We start from the raw sequence: 19,775 nt of genomic DNA, 5'->3' as shown, positions 1-19,775 counted from the left end.
TTTATTTATTTTCAGAGAGAGAAAGAGTGTGTGTGTGTGTGTGTGTATGTATGTTTGAGAGTAGGTGCAGGGGCAGAGAGAGAAAGACAGAGAGAATCCCAAGCAGGCTCCACATTGTCAGCACAGAGCCTGATGTGGGGCTTGAATTCATGAACCATGAGATCATGACCTGAGTGGAAATCAAGAGTCAGATGCTTAACTGACTGAACCACCTGGGAACCCCTGTAAATATATTTTTTAAATACTTTATTTTTAAGTAATCTTTACATCCACTGCGGGGCTCAAACTCATAACCCAAGATCAAGTGTCACATGTTCTACTGACTGACCCAGTCAGGTGCCCTGTAAACTTTTGAGAGAAGGAAGAGCTTAGAGGAGGGAGAAACCTCCTAATGCTTTAGATTCAATAGGAGCATTAAAACCTTCCTTCTTTCTTAACACAACATTCCCCTATGTTCAACCAACATAGGTTGAAGAGTAAGAAGTAGAGAGGCAAGAAATACATTTTTAAGCATTTTTCCTCCTCCAGGGAAATAATGCAGCTCACAACTCCAAGAGCCGAGCAGGCATGCTGAGACACAAGTTCCTGATCCAATGTTCCCTACCACAGAGCAGGCAGGAACTCCAGACACAGGTATGCCCCGAACACCCTGTCTGAAGGCCAGGCTGGATCCCCTGGGCCCACAGACACTGCTTTCCCTGCAACTCAGAACTAAGGGGGTGTTAGTAACAGGTCTACATGTGACAGATCTCTGCTGGGATCCCATCTGGCAAGGTCTCTGGGCACAGGCAATTGATGCAGAACCTTTTAAATTTCCTGTGTCTGGGGGCGCCTGGGTGGCGCAGTCGGTTAAGCGTCCGACTTCAGCCAGGTCACGATCTCGCGGTCCGTGAGTTCGAGCCCCGCGTCGGGCTCTGGGCTGATGGCTCAGAGCCTGGAGCCTGTTTCCAATTCTGTGTCTCCCTCTCTCTCTGCCCCTCCCCCGTTCATGCTCTGTCTCTCTCTGTCCCAAAAATAAATAAACGTTGAAAAAAAAAATTATAAATTTCCTGTGTCTGGAGGAGGTCCTGGGCCATGGCTTCCTCAGGTGTTGGGAGAAGCAGGCTTTCAGCCATGCTTCCTGCTCGTTCAGAGCCCTAGCCTGTCAGAATATTTCTTAAGTCAGGATTTGTCAGATGTGCTCTCGTGTGGAAAGATATAACACTTGTCTTCTGCCAGTTTCTTTATCATGGAGCATTTGGTGTCCTAAAAAAGAGAGGGAGAAATGTCCTAGAATAGCCCATAAAGGCCAAAAAGAAACACATAATGGGCCCCGGTATTCTATAAACAGTCTCAGCTGAACTACTCTGACCCAGAAGAATTCCTAGCTGGCAGGCAACTTAAAGTGAGTGGCAGACAACTTAAAGACTTTAAAAGGGCATTGCTTAGAAGGATACAGAGGAGCTCAAGGGATTGAAGAGAGGGTGAAAACAAACAAACAAACAAGAGAAAGGACAGGGCTGGCTCCTGGTGTAAGGACTGGTCCCTGGGATTTTGTAGTTTTGGGTTTGTTTGTTTGTTTGTTACCAATGTTACAATTAGAAAGTAGCCGATTCCTCCATAACTGCTTTCTTTGTTGCATGCTTATTGAGAATTAAAGTATGCATTATAAAGTACTGTGTCATTGTTCGATTTCTTGACTTTGATAACTGCACTGTTGTTCTGGTAGAGAATATCTTTGTTCTTAGGAAATGTTGAACTATCAGGGTAAACAAGCATGATATATGTACACAACCTTCCTTAAGATGGTTTCATGATAAAAGAAATTATTATATTATTACAAAGAATGATAAACCAAATGTGGCAAAATTTTAAAATTAATGAATCTTCTTGAAATTTTTCTGTAAGTTTGGAATTATTTTTAAATAAACAGCTAAACGAAAAGTAAAACAAAATCATGCTTTCCAGGTATTCTCATCTAAGATCAGCACAATCCAAGTCTCTGGGGGAAAGATTTTAAAGAACCCCAGGGACCTCAGTGGGCAGCCAGGGTTAAGAATCAGAACCTAGGACTCAGGTCTGCCCTTGGTTAATGACACCATGGAAAAGTAACCTCCAAATTAATAATAACCATTACTTTAACCATATATCATCTTAACTGTTTCTTATATTTATGGTTTTCATTATAAAGTAATATAACCACATTATGTAAAAATTGGAAAATATTTTTAAAAAGAGAAAGTGATTACCATAACATATGCAATGAGAGCATTTTGTTCTGTTTCCTCCAAGTAGAATTTTTAATGTATATATTCACTTTCTAGATAGTATGGCACATTGAACACATGACTTTAGTGCTGTTATTGTCATTTGACATTGAAAATGTCTTCAGAGCCATCATTTTTGATGATACTGTACCAGGTGGGTGTGCTGTTATTGATTTAACTATTCTCCTATGCTTGCACATTTAAGTTGTCTTGAATTTTTATTTATTTTAATTTTTTGTGAATTACAAATAATGCTGCAGGGAACAAAATTGCTCATAGCAGTGTTTTCATATTTCAGGCCATTTGCAAGAGCAGGGTTATTGGGTGAGGATATGTCCATTCTCATAGCCCTCAACTCATACTGCCAAACTGCTTTGCTAAAGAGCTTTAACCATATATGCTGTAATCAGCAAGAGATGCTAGTTTTTCAGCATTTGACATTGTAAATTTTTTGTTGCAAATTTAATACGGGGGCGGGGGGGGGGGAATGTGTGAGAAGTAGGTCAGGGCTGGCAGAAGCTGATTTTAACTCTTATTCTGTCACTAACTAGCAATGATTCTTTAAGATTTTCCCTTAATTTCTTTTCATCATTTCTTGTATTTATTCAACAAATGCTTATTGAGCACCTGCTGGGTTCCAGGCATTGTCCTCAGTGCTGGGACTATGGTAGCACTGTAGGTTGCGATCCCTGAAACGCGGACTCTGAAATGGAGATTAGTGTGCAAGGGAGTGGTTACAGAGTGCTTTCGGGATCAACACACACGGAAAGGTGATGACAAAGCAGGACCAGGCAGAGAGAGAATGAGCGTTGCAACAAAGTCTCAGGGAAGCCACAGCCAACCCCATGCGCAGCTATGAAGATGAGAGATGCCTTCAAAGGTACCCTAAATTGGGGTGAGGGGCTGGGCCTTTATGTCCCCCTTTCATCCGGTGACTGGATACTGGTTGCCCTGGGAAGTGGACATGGTCTTGGTTGAGGCAACTGTCTTCAGGCCTGTCAATGCCTGAGGAGGACTGCTGGCTGAGGGCCATGGGTGGCAACACTTCCAGCGGTTGGGAACAGAAGTCTTTCTTTCCTGAAGGGAAATCTGGGAGGTGCGTCACAACACTACTAAAGCGGTGAGAAAAGGAGACAACTGTCCCTGCCCCATGAAGGAGAGATAGACACTGATATTACACACACACATACACACACACACACACACACACACTGACAAACTGAAAAGCACTATAACAGAAAAGTTCAGGTTCCATGAGTGTGGAGAGCAAGGGGACTTGATCTTATCTAGGAGTTTCAAGGAAAATATCCTTGAGTAAGTGATATATAGCTGAGATATGGAGGATAAAAAGAAAGGGAGGAGGACATGTGTTAGAGGAAAGAACACTATGCAAAGACCTGAACCTGGAGGGAACAGATGTTTCAAAGAATGAAAAGAAAATCAGAATGGCTGGTGTGCAGAGAGTCAGAAGGGATGAGATCAGAGTGAGGGCAGGGGGAGGGGTAGGACCAGCCCAGGGCCACTTTCTAGGCCTGAAGAGGATATTATTTTTCCACACCACAAACAATATGAAATCTTTGAAGAGTATTAAGCACATGGGTGACATAGTCAGGTTTGTATTTTAAAAACTATTTCTGGTTGTAATAAATGAATTGAAATTGAGGGGAAAAGATGCAAGAGATGAGTTAGGCCAGAGTGGTGCAAGTGGACATGGAAAGAAGCAGATAGACTTGAAAGAGATAAAATTGATTGGACTTGGCAGTGGATTTGATTTGGGAGGTGAGGTAGAGGGCGTGTCAGGAATGACCCCAGGTTTCTGGCTGGTAATTCATCCCCCAACAGCTGGATTGTTCTGGTGCTGTTCACTGAGATGGGGACACTGGAGGGAGGTAGGTGGCACGTTCAGTTTTAGCCTCCCTTGAATTTGAGGTAACATAGAAGTGATATGTTGAGAAGGTGGAGAGTTTCTAGAATTCACAGGGGTCTGAGGGGGAGAGAGACATTTGGCAGGTACTGGGAAATGGTTGGAAATTTAAATAATGGGCATGAGGAAATCACCCAGGAGAGATTACAGAGAAGGAGGCTAGTGCCAAATCTTGAGGAGCTTTGACATTTAAATTGGGTAGAGGAGGATAATCCATTAAAGGAGATTGAGAAAACAAGGGTAATAAGCAAACTCTTGGGAGAGGGTGGTTCATGGAAGTGAAGGGAAGTGATTCAGCAAGAAGGGAGTAGTCAAAGTGTAGACAGACAGAAAAGTTAGCTGAGAGGAGAACTGAGAAGTGGCATGGGGCTGGGCAGCTTGTCTGTCATTAGTGAATTCAGGAACTCCTCTGTGAGCTTAGAAGAACAGAGTGAAGAAGTTTGGTTGCAGAGTGTAGTAAAGAGGGGGTAATGGAAGGGGGACCTATGGGTCAGGTTGATTTCGCTTTGTTTGGCTTTTATGATGTTTGAATGTGGATGAGAGAGATGAGACAGTGGAGGAAGCCGAATATGTGGCATGGGAAGCAATCTGCACAGTGAGTCCCTGAGGAGGGTGGAGGGAAGGGGATCCTGTGCTTAGAAGGGAGTAACCTCATCCATGTCACAGGAGGGACAGAGAGCATTAGCGCAGATGGAAGAAGGTGCCTGGTTAAGTGTGAGTAAGCTGAAGTGTCCTCTATTGCTTTTTTCTCTATTCATGTAAATAGGAGGGGTGCCATCTGTGGAAAATGAGGGGAGAGTTTGAAGGCTTGCAGGTTTTGAAGACAGTGAAGCTAAGGGTTGAAGTACTTTATAAAGTCCTCTGGGCCAGAGTGCTTGCGATTTTCAAGTTCAAGGCACTGATAAAGCATGCTGTTGGTGAAAGCCGAGGACTAAGATGGACTTTACAGGATGGTCCTGGTAAGGCAAGGATCTCTTGGTTGAGATGTTTACACTAGAGGGAAAGAAACATTTCTAATTCCCCCCATGCCCAGCCTACTGTTTAGATCTATCACTCAATAGCCCAGTTTAAATTAATTACTTCTTCTTTCTGGGCAAGATATCACTGGACAGGATCAGCTAGTGGAAGATAGCCCTCCAACTCTAATGTGTAATCTGGCCAAGATTGGTATTCTTGGAGGGACTACATCCACAGGGAATATTACATAGGCAAGGTCATGTTATATCAGTTTGGTCTGGTAAGTTAGTAAGTGTCTATTCTGTGTCCTCTGTGTACCAGATACTCGGTGTAGAGCAGAGACAAAAAAGGAGGTATTACCCATCTTCATGGAGCTTCCAGCACAGTGAGGAGTCACAATAATAACTAATTAAATAATTATACATGAGTAAAGTATCCTAAAGGAGAAGTTTAGACTTCTATAGCAGTTACTAACAAGAGGGCTCCACTTTATTTTAGAGGTTGAGAGAAGATTCCCCAGGGAAAATGAATTTAATCCAAACCATGAAAACAGAGCAAGTGTTTGGCTAATGAAAAGAACTACCTTATAAGGCGTCAAAGGGCTATGAACATTGAATTTCAGGAAAGCTATGAAGTCAGTCTTGGGAGGAGTTGGTAATCAGCTGTAGATGACTATAACTGAAAGGTTAGGTGCCAATGGACTGGTCCATGATTTATTTTTCTAGATTGGTCTTGACTAAGCCTGCTTCTGTGAGTATTATTGATCATTCCTGATACATGTTCAGCATTTCATGTCTGTTACCTAATGGCTGCCCATTAGAGTCACCTGGGGCAGAGGGGCTTTACTAACTGTCTGCTGTTTTAAAGCACTTAGACCAACTAGATTAGAATAGCTGGACATGGAGCCTAGTCATTATTCTTTTTAGAAAGCTCCCAGGTGGTTTTAATATGTAGTTGGTGTGGAGACCTACTGCTATGGGGCTCTGGAAGCCATGAGCACACTGGGGTTTAGTCTCAGGATATCAGATCTCAGGTCTCAGAATGAGGGCACAGAATTAGAACAAGATCAGCTTCCTTGAACTCTACCCTGGTCAAGTACCACCAGGCATTCCTGCTTCCATGAGGTCTGAGAGATTTAATCCTCGCATATGTTTGAGTTTGAAAAGCCTCTTATTCTTTCTTTTTTGTGCAATTTGCACTCAGTAATTTTGGTCTTATATTCTTGCCTAGTTCATTTACCGGAACTCTAGCCATTCATCTGTCCCTGCCCTTCCTGCAGAGACCTTTGTCACTGTTCTCCTTTGCCATCCAGTGGTGTGGGTGGTACGCGCTCAGCTGCTCTCTTACTGATGCTTTTTCCACTGCTCCCTACATTGGAAGCATTGTGTTATCTATAGTGCTCTATAGTCTTTCATGCAACCTACACTCCTAGGCCTTCCGAATTTTGCTCTGTTCCTTCAGCTTTATCATCCCCTTTGTGTAAGTACCAGGAATAAAGTGCCCCAGCTACCAGGCTGAAAATATGTAAGTGAAAGCATCCATGGTCATGCTCAAAAGACACATTTCCCAGGCTAAGTCAAATATTCATCTCTGTGTACCAAAGGGTGAGTTCCGTATCTTCTGAGAATTTAAGGCAGTGGATAGGACCACTGAACGGTGACCTTAATAAGATTCTTAGTAGGCTTCTTGCGTTGCTTGGAGCTCCTGAGGTGGGTACACAGCAAGGCCCTTACTGTCTCCTTCCTATAAAATGAAGGTGGCCATGGGCCTGCTAATTTGACAAGATACTCACACTGACTGTTCTCAATATGTTCCACCCTAAACCCATCAGCTATGCTTTTCTCCCAGACTTGCAATACTCCAAATAGTTTTCGGTTCTTTAGATTATTTGGCTTTGAAGAGATAGTTCCTGGGAGGTCTGATTGCATACTCACATTGGTCTTGGGCTGTCTCACACGAAGGAGGGTGTGTCTCTCGGTATTTAGGTCAGTGGCAAAACACACACAGGGTAATTAATTAATTAAATGTGATATTAAAGTCAGGGATGGGCCCAAACCTTTGAGCATTTAGAAAGACTTTAAAGGTAGGGATAAGCCCAGTTCTGACATGTGCCAGGACCAAGCCAGACTGAGTGAGTCACGAGTGAGCCCAAATACGTTCTCTCAGACTATGGAGGTCTACTCACCTCTTCTCCCCAGACACCGCAAACCACAAGCACGTCCTCAATGATTCATCTTCACACATCACTGTGTGATGTGGGCCTCTAGTTGCTCACTCCATCCTGCTTAATTGCTGGGAGTGGCTGGGGTGGAGATGAAGCCAAGCTGCTGGGCAACTGGGAAGCTGGACCAGTAGCCATCACCCAGTGAACACGAGGGGAAGGCAGGTGTACTGAAGAATGGGCAGACATACCATAATCCAAACAGTAGGGCTTCATTGTAGAGAGAATAGGGATTAGACAGTGAGTCAGTGTGAATTCATCTCACAGATTAATGGATTTATGGAGGGTATGTCTTACTTTTGCATCATGGCTATATTCTGATGGTATGTTGTTCATTTTGCCTAACCTCAACAGAATTGCTTTTCATACATACGTTCCTGACTTTCACAAAATGATCCCTGTCACAGAAAGACTTCAGTGAAAGCCTGAATTCCAGGCCTGAACATGGCTTTTGAGGTTGGCTTCTGAGAATGGACATGCCATAAACCCTTAGAAAATCATTTCTGAATAACTGATATTCTCTAATTTAGACAAATCATTCTGTTCTTTTTAGGTCATGATTCTGAAAATTATTATTTCCATCGAACGTTTTTCTTTTCAAGTTAGAATGAACAATTGTGTTTCCAGAAGGCTAGCTTGCTTCCTTGGTGAAAGTCTGCTCTCTCCACATTTATTCTGTGTCCTTTCCTATATTGATGGTCCTTGTGATATTACTAACTCACAGTGAGTGTGAAGGAAGAGGAAACTGCTAACCTGCTATCCATTTCCAATGTCTTGATTACCTTGAGCATCAAAATAGGGACATTTTGATGGTTTTTACCTTTTCTTAACATAAGCAATGTAGCTTTCTCAGAGACAAATGGTCTGGGTTCTCTGGGGTTCCTTTTCCTCCTGTATAAAATAAGGAGGCAGGGCCGCGGCTCCAGAGCTTCCTGAAGAGAGCGTGGGAGGGCGGTGGAGACTTTGAATTCAAGAGCTGGCTTCTGAGCAGAGCTAGGTGTTCAAGGGGCCAGTATGCTTGCTAGTGGAGAAGACGGAAAGGCCAGGATTGGAAGACCACCTTCCTTCAGTTCTCCCTTCCCCACCCCCTGCCTCTGGTAACTGACATCCAGAAGATTTCAGAAAATAGAATGTATTTGTTGATGGAAGGACTGTTGAGGAAGGAGCGACTGGAAAAAACTTTTTAACAAGCCACGAGCTTGGAGGAACACTCTGTCCATTGCAGCGCATCAGTGGTGTGCACTGAATCTAATTTGACTCCAGCTTTGAAAATTCAAATACTGGAGGAGGAGGGGAAGATGGCGGCGTAGGAGGACGCTGGGCTCACCGCGCGTCCTGCTGATCACTTAGATTCCACCTACACCTGCCTAAATAACCCAGAAAACCGCCAGAGGATTAGCAGAACGGAGTCACCGGACCCAAGTGCAGACGAGAGGCCCACGGAAGAGGCAAGCGCGACTTAGCGTCTGGGAGGTCATAAGTTAACAGCTCTGCTCGGAAAACGGGAAGGCTAGAGGACAAAGGGAGGGTGAGCTGCGGAGCCCCCGGACGACAGAGCTCAGTTTGGCGGGGAACAAAGGCGCTCGCCAGCGCCATCTCCCCCGCCCATCCCCCAGCCAAAATCCCAAAGGGAACCGGTTCCGGCCAGGGAAATTGCTCGCTCCGTGCAAACACCCAACTCTGTGCTTCTGCGGAGCCAAACCTCCGGCAGCGGATCTGACTCCCTCCGGCTGCCACAGGGCCCCTCCTGAAGTGGATCACCTAAGGAGAAGCAAGCTAAGCCTGCCCCCCCCCCTGCCGCCGTGCACCTTGCCTTCCCACCCCAGCTAATACGCCAGATCCCCAGCATCACAAGCCTGGCAGTGTGCAAGTAGCCCAAACTGGCCACGCCACCCCACAGTGAATCCCGCCCCTAGGAGAGGGGAAGAGAAGGCACACACCAGTCTGACTGTGGCCCCAGCGGTGGGCTGGGGGCAGACATCAGGACTGACTGCGGCCCCGCCCACCAACTCCAGTTATACACCACAGCACAGGGGAAGTGCCCTGCAGGTCCTCACCACACCAGGGACTATCCAAAATGACCAAGCGGAAGAATTCCCCTCAGAAGAATCTCCAGGAAATAACAACAGCTAATGAGCTGATCAAAAACGATTTAAATAATATAACAGAAAGTGAATTTAGAATAATAGTCATAAAATTAATCGCTGGGCTGGAAAACAGCATACAGGACAGCAGAGAATCTCTTGCTACAGAGATCAAGGGACTAAGGAACAGTCACGAGGAGCTGAAAAACGCTTTAAATGAAATGCAAAACAAAATGCAAACCACCACGGCTCGGATGGAAGAGGCAGAGGAGAGAATAGGTGAACTAGAAGATAAAGTTATGGAAAAAGAGGAAGCTGAGAAAAAGAGAGATAAAAAAATCCAGGAGTATAAGGGGAAAATTAGAGAACTAAGTGATACACTAAAAAGAAATAATATACGCATAATTGGTATCCCAGAGGAGGAAGAGAGAGGGAAAGGTGCTGAAGGGGTACTTGAAGAAATTATAGCTGAGAACTTCCCTGAACTGGGGAAGGAAAAAGGCATTGAAATCCAAGAGGCACAGAGAACTCCCTTCAGACGTAACTTGAATCGATCTTCTGCATGACATATCATAGTGAAACTGGCAAAATACAAGGATAAAGAGAAAATCCTAAAATAAGGAGGCAGACTAGAAGCTTTCTAAGTCCTCATTCACCTCTAAGTCTGAGAAATGGCTTTTTAGTAAAAGTAGCAGAAAAAGGTGGAGCCATCATGCATGTCACCCTGGTGGGGGTGGAACAGAATCCTGGATCAGGAATCAAAGTCTTTGTAATATAAACTATCAGTGGGACCTCCTTTAACCACTTCAAAGCTTTAGCTATGAAAGCTGCAAATGGGATCATGTTGATCAACTGAAACAATGCATATGAAAATGCTTTGAAAATAAAATCATATACAAGAATCAGGAGATTTTGGAATTCGGAGAGCTGCAAAGAGTCTCCCTCAGAAACCATTTTCAGCTTCTGGATTTTAGGTCTCCGGTCAGCTTAAAATACAGCTACATAGAGATGCTACCCCACCCCCCTATCCAATTTCAGCAACTACAGTGGAGTTGAAATTTGCCAAAGGAATGGCAAGACAATATTACTTTGCTAATGGGAAAAACCATGAATTTAAAATTAGCTAATGACAGTAACTACTGAAAATAAAGGCTTGATTTGAAAGACATTTTGGAAATCTGCATTGGATTTTTAACACCAAATTAGGTTAGAAAATTTTATATTAAAAAAATCAGAGGCCTGTTTTCTAGTAGATTCCAGTGGAAAACAGTTTAGGTTAAAGCCATGATGTTTCAAACTCATGTCTTAGGACTGTTCCCAAGTTGTTATGCAAGCTTAGAAAAATGGCTGAATGTCTGAGGTCACGATCTCCCAATTACAATGTGATTATTAGTACATGCTCAAAGAATTTTCATATATTTTACTCCTAGTAGATAAGTTAAAGGTAATTTATTAGAAACATTTTTAGGGGTGCCTGGGTGGTTCAGTCGGTTAAGTGTCTGACTTTGGCTCAGGTCATGAAATCGCAGTTTGTGACTTTGAGCCTTGCGTCGACCTCTGTGCTGACAGCTCAAAGCCTACAGCCTGCTTGGATTCTGTGTCTCCCTGTCTCTCTGCCCCTCCCCTGCTCAGACACACACACACTCTCTCTCTCTCAAAAATAAATAAACGTGAAAAAAATTTAAAAAGACATTTGTAAAAGTGGTTTAGGTATTTTAGCTCAAAGTTACCATAATGTAGTCAAGATACAACTGGCTTTGCATACCTGGTATGCCATAATGGTTTTTTTGTAAATAAAATATTATAAATGTGTTAGGAAAGAAATATAAAATTCCTTTTTAAAGAGAAGAATCCTTTTTAAACTCCAAATTGGGTTACCATGTACGTCTATGTTTTCAAAATCAGATTTTCTAAAAGTACAGTCTACCTGCAGTGCTGGTGAACAGAGGTTAGTGATATGACTTATTTTCATGTATACGTGACACTGTAAAAAGCACCAACCCTGTCACTGATCCAGAACCTAACAGAAAACCTCTAACTTTAAGGAAAACATGTATTTCCCTGAAAATGTCAAAATATGGGGTATTTAAAAAGAACCAAAATTATGTATTAAAAAGAACCTAGTTTTTGTGGTCTGCTACCCAGGGAATGCCCCTTGACCACCTTGCTCTGGTGGCCAGGGTAGCTTGTGTTCCTGAGTCTCATGGGACTGCAACAATCAGAGAGACAGTTCTTGGCAGGCTAACATCCTCAGAGAAATGCACTGAGAGCAAATTGAGGCACACCCCCCAGGTTTCTTTGGAGACTTCTTTGTTTGTCCTCGTCTTTGGCCTAAGTGGCAGGCATCGGGAATGCACACATCTAGAGGGTACAGAGGTGCTTGCAAGGAATGTAGATCAGGGGCTGCCCTCTCTGTGTTCTTCCTCTACCTTACTCCTGCTCACTGGTATCTCCCAGAAATAAATGTATGCACTTCTCTGGCCCCCTGATTTTTGTGATTGTCACCTAAGGGGACACCTCCAGATTACCTGTCCTGGTGGACAGTAGGGCTCATGCTTGTAGTCCTACCGAAATGTATATATTATCATACTATAAAAGCTGCTCCCCTAGGGTCTGGCTTCCAGTTATCCTGAAGCTAGGTGCTAACTGAGATCTTTCCCTTTAGGACACTTACAGGTCTTGGTTCACCCTCAAAAAGTGGGAGCTATTAAAAATATAATAGGTTACTTGGATAATCAGAAGCTTGAGAGACAACCAAGAGCTAGGGCACAGTTTAACAAGGTTCATCTCCTACACAAGGCCACTACTTCAAGACTGGGAGAAGTGTTTGTTTCATCTAATGCATAGAAACCAACACAAAGTCAAGCAAACTGAAGAAACAGAGAAATACGTCCAGACAAAGGAACAAGATAAAGCCTTAGGGGAAAAAAGCTTAACGAAAGAGAGAAAAGTAATTTATCTCACAAAGAGTTCAAAGTAATGGTCATAATTATGCTCACTGATGAACACAATGAGAACTTCAACAAAGAGATAGAAAATATAATAAAGTACTAAAAAAAAGTACAAACAGAAGTCACAGAGCCAAAGAATACAATAATTGAACTAGAAAATACACTAGAGAGGTTGAACAACAGACTGGATGAATCAGAAGAAAGGATCAGTGAACTAGAAAACAAGGCAGTAGAATTCACCCAATCAAAGTAGAGGAGAACAGAAAAAGAGGAAAAGAAAAAAGAAAAAAAGTCAAGATAGTTTAAGGGACTGTGAAACAACACCAAGCTGACCAACATTTGCATTGCAAGGTCCCAGAAGGAGAAGAGAGAAAAAGGGGCAGAAAATTATTCAAAGAAATAATGTCTGTAAAATTCCCGAACCTGGGGAAGAAAACACATCCAGATCCAGGAAACCCAGAACTTTTAAATGAGATTAACCCAAAGAGACGTTATAGTTAGAATGTCAAAAACAAGGAAAGAATTTTAAAAGCAGCAAGAGGAAAACAACTTATTACATGCAAGGAACATCCATAAGACTATCAGCATATTTTTCAGCAGAAACTTTGCAGGCCAGAAGGTAGTGACAAGATATATTCAAAATCCTGACAAAAACACAAACTTCCAACCCAAAATACTATACCTTGCAAAGATATCAATCCAAATTGAAGGAGAGATAAAAGAGTTTTCTATATAAGCAAAAAAACTAGAGGGATTCATTATCACTAACCTGACCTTACAAGAAATGTTAAAAGGGCTTCTTTAAGCTGAAAGGAAAGAACACAAATTAGTAACAAGAAAACATATGAAAGACTAACTCTCACTGTAAAGATAAATATATTGTAAAGATTGTGGATTAATCATTTATACAGTTAGTATGAAAGTTAAAAGATCAAAGAAGTAAAAGTAACTCTAACTACAATAATTAGTTAAGGAATGCATAAGAAGACAATGTAAAATGTGACATCAAAAACATAAAATGTGGTGTGGCGGCAGGGAATAAAAATGTAGAACTTCAGAATGTGATCAAACTTTAAGTTGTTACCAACTTAAAATGCAGTGTTATAGATATGTGTAGGCCTCATGGTAACCACAAAGCAAAATCCTACAGTAGATACACAAAATATAAAGAAAAAGGAATCTAAGTTACCACTAAATAAAATCACCAAAACACAATGGACGAGAGCAAAAGAAGAAGAAACTGCAGAGAGGAATTACAAAAGAGCCAGAAAGCAATAAACAAAATGGCATTTAATTAATTTAAATGTAAAACTAAATTCTGAAGTCAAAAGACAGAATGGCTGAATGATACAAAAAATCCAACAGAATGAACAAAAAAATAACACCCATGTATATACTGCCTATGAGACTTACTTCATATGTAAGAACACACACTAACTGAAAGGGAAGGGATGAAAAAGACATTCCATGTAAATGGAAACCAGAAGAAAGCTGGGGCAGCAGTATTTATATCGGGCAAATAGGCTTTAAAATAAAGACTGTAATAATAGACAAAGAAGGGCATGTCATAATGACGAACGGGTCAATCTAACAAGAGGATATGACATTTGTAAATAATTATGCACTCAACATAGAAGCACCTATATATACATAAAGCAAATATTAACAGATCTAAAGAAACAATTATACAGCAATATAGTAATAGTAGGGGGGCTTTAATATACTCAACTTACATCAATGGATAGTTACTCAGACAGAAAATCAACAAGAAAACATTGGCCTTAAACAACACATTAGACAAGATGGACTTAACAGATATATCCAGAACATTCCATCCAAAAGCAATAGAAAACACATTCTTCTCAAGTGCACATGGAACATTTTCCAGGATATATCATATGTTGGGTCACAAAGAAAGTCTTAATAAGTGAAGAAGATTGAAATCATATTGAGTATTTTTTTCCAACTATATTGCTAGAAATCAATTACAAGAAGAAACCTTGAAAGGCCACAAAAATGTAGAGATAAATAACCACATGCTACTGGGCAACCAATGTGCCAAAGATGGAATCACAAGAGAAATCAGAAATACCTTAAGTCAAATTAAAATGGAAATATAGCCAAAATTTATGGGATGTAGAAAATTATTTTGAAGAGGGATACTCACAGAAATAAAAGCCTACCTCAAGAAACAAGAAAAAACAAACAAACAAAAAAAACCCTAATCTTGTACCTCAAGGAACTAGAAAAAGAAGAAACAAAAACAAAACAAAACAAACAAAAAGCCAAAGTCAGTAAAAGGAAGGAAATAACAAAGATCAGTGAGAAATAAATGAAATTGAGACTAATAAGACAATAGAACAAATTAATGGAACTCAAAAGCTGTTCTTTGAAAAGATAAACAAAACTAACAAAACTTTAGCTAGACTCACCAAGGAAAAAAGAGAGGATTCGAATAAATGAAATCAGAAATGAAGAGGAGAAATTATAGCTAATATCACAGAAATACAAAGGGCCATAAGAGACTACTATGAATAATTATACACCAACAAATTTGACAATCTAGAAGAAATAGATAAATTACTAGAAACATATAACCTAGTGAGACTATATCATAAATGTAGAGAAAATCTGAACAGAATGATTAATAGTAAGGAGATTAAATAAGAAATCAGAAACCTACCAACAAACAAAAGTTTAGGACCAGATGATTTCACTGGTGAATTCTATCAAATATTCAAAGAGGAACTGATACCAATCCTTCTCAAACTCTTATAAAAAACAGAAGAAATGCTTCCAAATTCATTTTATGAGGCCAGCCTTACCCTGATATCAGATCCAGACCAGGACACCACAAGAAGATAAAATTATAGGCTAATTTCTTTGATGAACAAAGATGCAAAAGTCCTCAACAAAATATTAGCAAACCAAACTCAACAATACATTAAAAGGATCACATACCAGAATCAAGTGGGATTTATTCCGGGGATGCAAGGATGGATCAACATCCACAAACCAACCAATATGAGGCCCCACATTAACAAAATAAACAACAAAAATCATACAATCATCTCAACAGATACAGAAAAAGCTTTTGACAAAATTCAACATCTCTCTTTGATAAAAACTCTCAACTAAGTGTGTAGAGAAGGAATGTAATTTGATATAATGAAGGCTGTATATGACAAGCTCATAGCTAAAATTATACTGACTGTTGAAGAGCTGAAACCTGAGCCTCTAAGATCAGGAACAAGACAAGGGTGTACACTCTCCCCATTTTTATTCAACACAGTACTGGGAGTCCAGGCTAGAGCAATTAGGCAAGATAAAGAAATAAAAGCCACCCAAATTGGTTAGGAAGAAGTAAAACTGTCACTATTTGCAGATGACATGATACTATATAGAAAACCCTGAAGACTTCACCAAAAAACTATTAGAACTAATAAAACAATTTTCAATGAAGCTGCAGGATACAAAATCAATATACAAAAATCTGTTACATTTATTTTTCTTAATTTAAAAAAAATTTTATTTATCTATTTTGAGAAAGAGCATAAGCGGGGAGAAGAAGAGACAGCAGGGGAGAGGAAATCCCAAACAGGCTCCACACTGTCAGCACAGAGCCCAACACGGGGCTTGAACCCAAAAACCGTGAGGTTATGACCTGAGTTGAAATCAAGAGTTAGATGCTTAACCAACTGAGCCACCCAGGCATCCCTATTACATTTCTTTCTTTCTTTTTTTAATGTTTATTTATATCTGAAGGAGAGAGATACACAGCATGAATGGAGAGGGGCAGAGAGAGAGGGAGACACATAATCCAAAGCAGGCTCTGTCAGCACAGAGCCTGATGTGGGGTCTCAATTCACAAACCATGGGATCATGACCTGAGCCGAAGTTAGACGCCCAACCGACTAAGCCACCCAGGCGCCCCCCCCCCCCCCGCCCCATTACATTTCTATACACTAATAATGAACTATCAGAAAGAGAAATTAAGAAAACAATCCCACTTACAATTGCATCAAAAAGAATAAAATACCTAGGAATAAACTTAATCAAGGAGGTGAAAGACCTACACATAAAACTATAAGACATAAAAAAAAAGAAAAAAGAAAACTACAAAACATTAATAAAAGAAATTAAAGACATACAGAAAAGGAAAGATATTCTGTGCTCATGAATTGGAAAAATTAACAATGTTGAAATGTCTATACTACCCAAAGCAATCTACAGAGTCAATGCAATCTCTATCAAAACTCCAATGACCTTTTTCATAGAAATAAAACAAACAATCCTAAAATTTGTATGGAACTACAAAAGACCTTCAATAGTAAAAGCAATTTTGAGAAAGAAGAACAAAGTTGGAGACATCATGCCCCTGATTTCAAAGCTATAGTAATCAAAATGGTGTAGTTTGGGCATAAAAATACACACATAAATCAATGGAACAGAACAGAGAGCCCAGAAATAAATGCATGCTTATATGGTCAATTAATCTATAAGAAAGGAGGCAAGAATATATTATGGAGAATAGACAGTCTCTTCAATTAATGGTGCTAGGAAAACTGGACAGCTATATGCCGAAGAATAGAGCTAGACCACAGTCTCACTCCCTACACAAAAATAAACTCAAAATGGATTAAATAACTAAATGTAAGGCCCCAACCATAAAACTAAAAGGGAACATAGGCAATAAACTCTTGGGCATCAGTCTGAACAATAAATTTTTGGAACCATCTCTTCAGGCAAGGGCAACAAAAGCAAAAATAAACAGTAGGGACTACTTCGAGCTAAGAAGCATCTGCACAGTGAACAAAGCCATCAACATACGAAAAGGCAGCCTACAGAATGGGAGAAGCTATTTGCAAATGGTATTTCCAATAATGGATGTTAATATCCAAAACATATAAATAACGTATACAACTTGATGCCAAAAAAACAATCTGATTAAAAATTGGGCACAGGACCTGAATAGATATGTTTACATAAAAAATATACAGATGACCAACAGACACATGAAAAGATGCTCAACATCACTAATCATCAGGGAAATGCAAGTCAAAACTACAATGAGATACCAATTTGGCAACTCTCAGAATGGCTATTATAAAAAAGACAAGAAATAACACATGTTGGTGAGGATGTAGAGAAAAGCAAACACTTGTGCACTGTTGGTGGGAATATAAACTGGTGCAGCCATCATGGAAAACGGTATGGAGGTTCCTCAAAAAAATTAAAAATACAACTACATGATACAGCAATTTCACTGCTGGGTATTTACCCAAAGAAAATAAAAACACTAATTCCAAAAGATCTATGTGCCCCCTGCCATGATAATTGAAGCTTTATTTATAATAGCTAAAATATGGAAACAACATCAGTGTCCATTAATGCATAACTGAATAAAGAAGATATATATATATATATATATATATATATATATATATATGTGTGTGTGTGTGTGTGTGTGTGTGTGTGTATGTGTGTGTGTATATATATGTATATATATGTGTATATATATATATATATATATAATGTGGTATTATTCACCCACTGAAAAATAAGGACACCCATAAAAAATGTTGCTATGTGTGACAACATGAAAGGAACTTGAGGGTATTATGCTAAGTGAAATAAGTCAGAGAAAGACAAATACTAGATGATTTCACTTATATGTGGAATCTGAAAAACAAATTAAAAAAAAATAAAACAAATTTAAAAAAAGCAAGCTCATAGATACAGAGAATAGATTGGTGGTTGCCAAAGGTGGAGGAGCAGGGAAGAAATGGGTGAAGGTGGTCTAAAGGTCAAGCTTCTAGTTACAAAAAACAAAGTCATGGGATTGTACAGCATAGTGACTATAGTTAATAATACTGTACTGCATATTTGAAAGATACTAAGAGAGTAAATCTTAAAGGTTCTTATCAGAAGAAAAAACATTTAGAACTATGTAAGGTAATAGATATTGACTAGAATTATGGTGGCCACTGCACAATGTATACAAATGTCAAATCATTATGTTTCACACATGAAACTAATAAAATGATATATGTCAACATGCCTCAATTAAAAAATATAAATAGATAAATAAGTAAATAAATAAATAAATAGAATAGAATAACCAGAGACCACAAACAAGCTGAAGATTTCTAAGACCACTTTCAGTATCTATACTTTTACTAGGAAAAATAAAATAAATTCACTGTATAGATAAACATTTATACTATTCAAATGTTTGTTTCTTGTTGCAGAAGAAACCATCAAGGAAAAACACTTTCTATTGGATCATCACTAACAGAACAAAATGAGATTTAAAGATTAAGCGTTAATGGGGTAGTATTTAGATACACACACACACACACACACACACACACACACACACTTTTATTTTTCCTGATTTAACAAAGAAAACGCTCTAGGGAAACTGTAGACCTGATTAAAAAGTCTGGTAATCTTTCCCTCTTTGATTTTCTGCAGCACTTACTGTCTACATGAATCATTTGGCATGAGTGAATTGTCTTGTATCTTTTCATGCGTGTATGTCTTGTCTGTACAACGAGAAAATGTGCTCTTGGAAGGAAGTTCCCTGTGATCCTAAGCCCTACGCCTTATACATAACCTGAATGCCTTAATTATTGATTGACATGTACATTTACAGGGAGGAGCCTGATGAGATACACTTAAAACCTTTATTCATTGATTTACAAAATGTACAGTATTTACAAAATTTAGGCATTAATCTCTATTGACACGAATGCTATGGGGAGTCTGAAAATAAATAAGTGGCACATAGGTTAATGTACACATCATGGCTGTTTGCACTTCAAGCCGTCACCAATGGTGGGATTTGAGGGAAAGTTTAATGTGGTATAAAAGTCAGATGGATGACCAGTCCTGGGCCTTCCACACGAATGGCCCTTCCTTGGCTTCTTGAGGCTGGGGAAGGTGAGCCAACCACTTTCTTTCAAGAGAATGAAACGTCAGCCATTCTGACAGGCACTCAAGGTGCATGCAGTCAAATCTGTGTAGAGTTTGCAGTGATCCCCCGGGGTGGCAGATGAGTTCACATCACTGTGGACTTGGTCCCTGCACACCAGACAGGGAAGCTCTGGAGTGGTCGCTTTATGATTAAGAACCAGCATTTGGATCCTGTCTCTCACTCAAATTGCATGCAGTACTTGGCAGGTATCAGTGGAGAGTGGCCATGCACAAAAAATGGTACTTGTAGATATGTACAACATCAAGTTTTCACTGTCTTAAAGCATTTCTAGCAATTATAGCAATTGACCTGTTACCTCTTTTAGCAAGAGGAATGAACTAGGAACTGTACCTCCACCCCTTAAAGAAAAAACACCATCTAGGGGACCCACACAAATGGCATCCTGCAGAGGC

This window comes from Lynx canadensis, chromosome C1 (assembly GCF_007474595.2).
Source record: "Lynx canadensis isolate LIC74 chromosome C1, mLynCan4.pri.v2, whole genome shotgun sequence".
NCBI classification, from domain to species: domain Eukaryota; kingdom Metazoa; phylum Chordata; class Mammalia; order Carnivora; family Felidae; genus Lynx; species Lynx canadensis.
Note: the sequence above shows the minus strand (reverse complement) of the source record.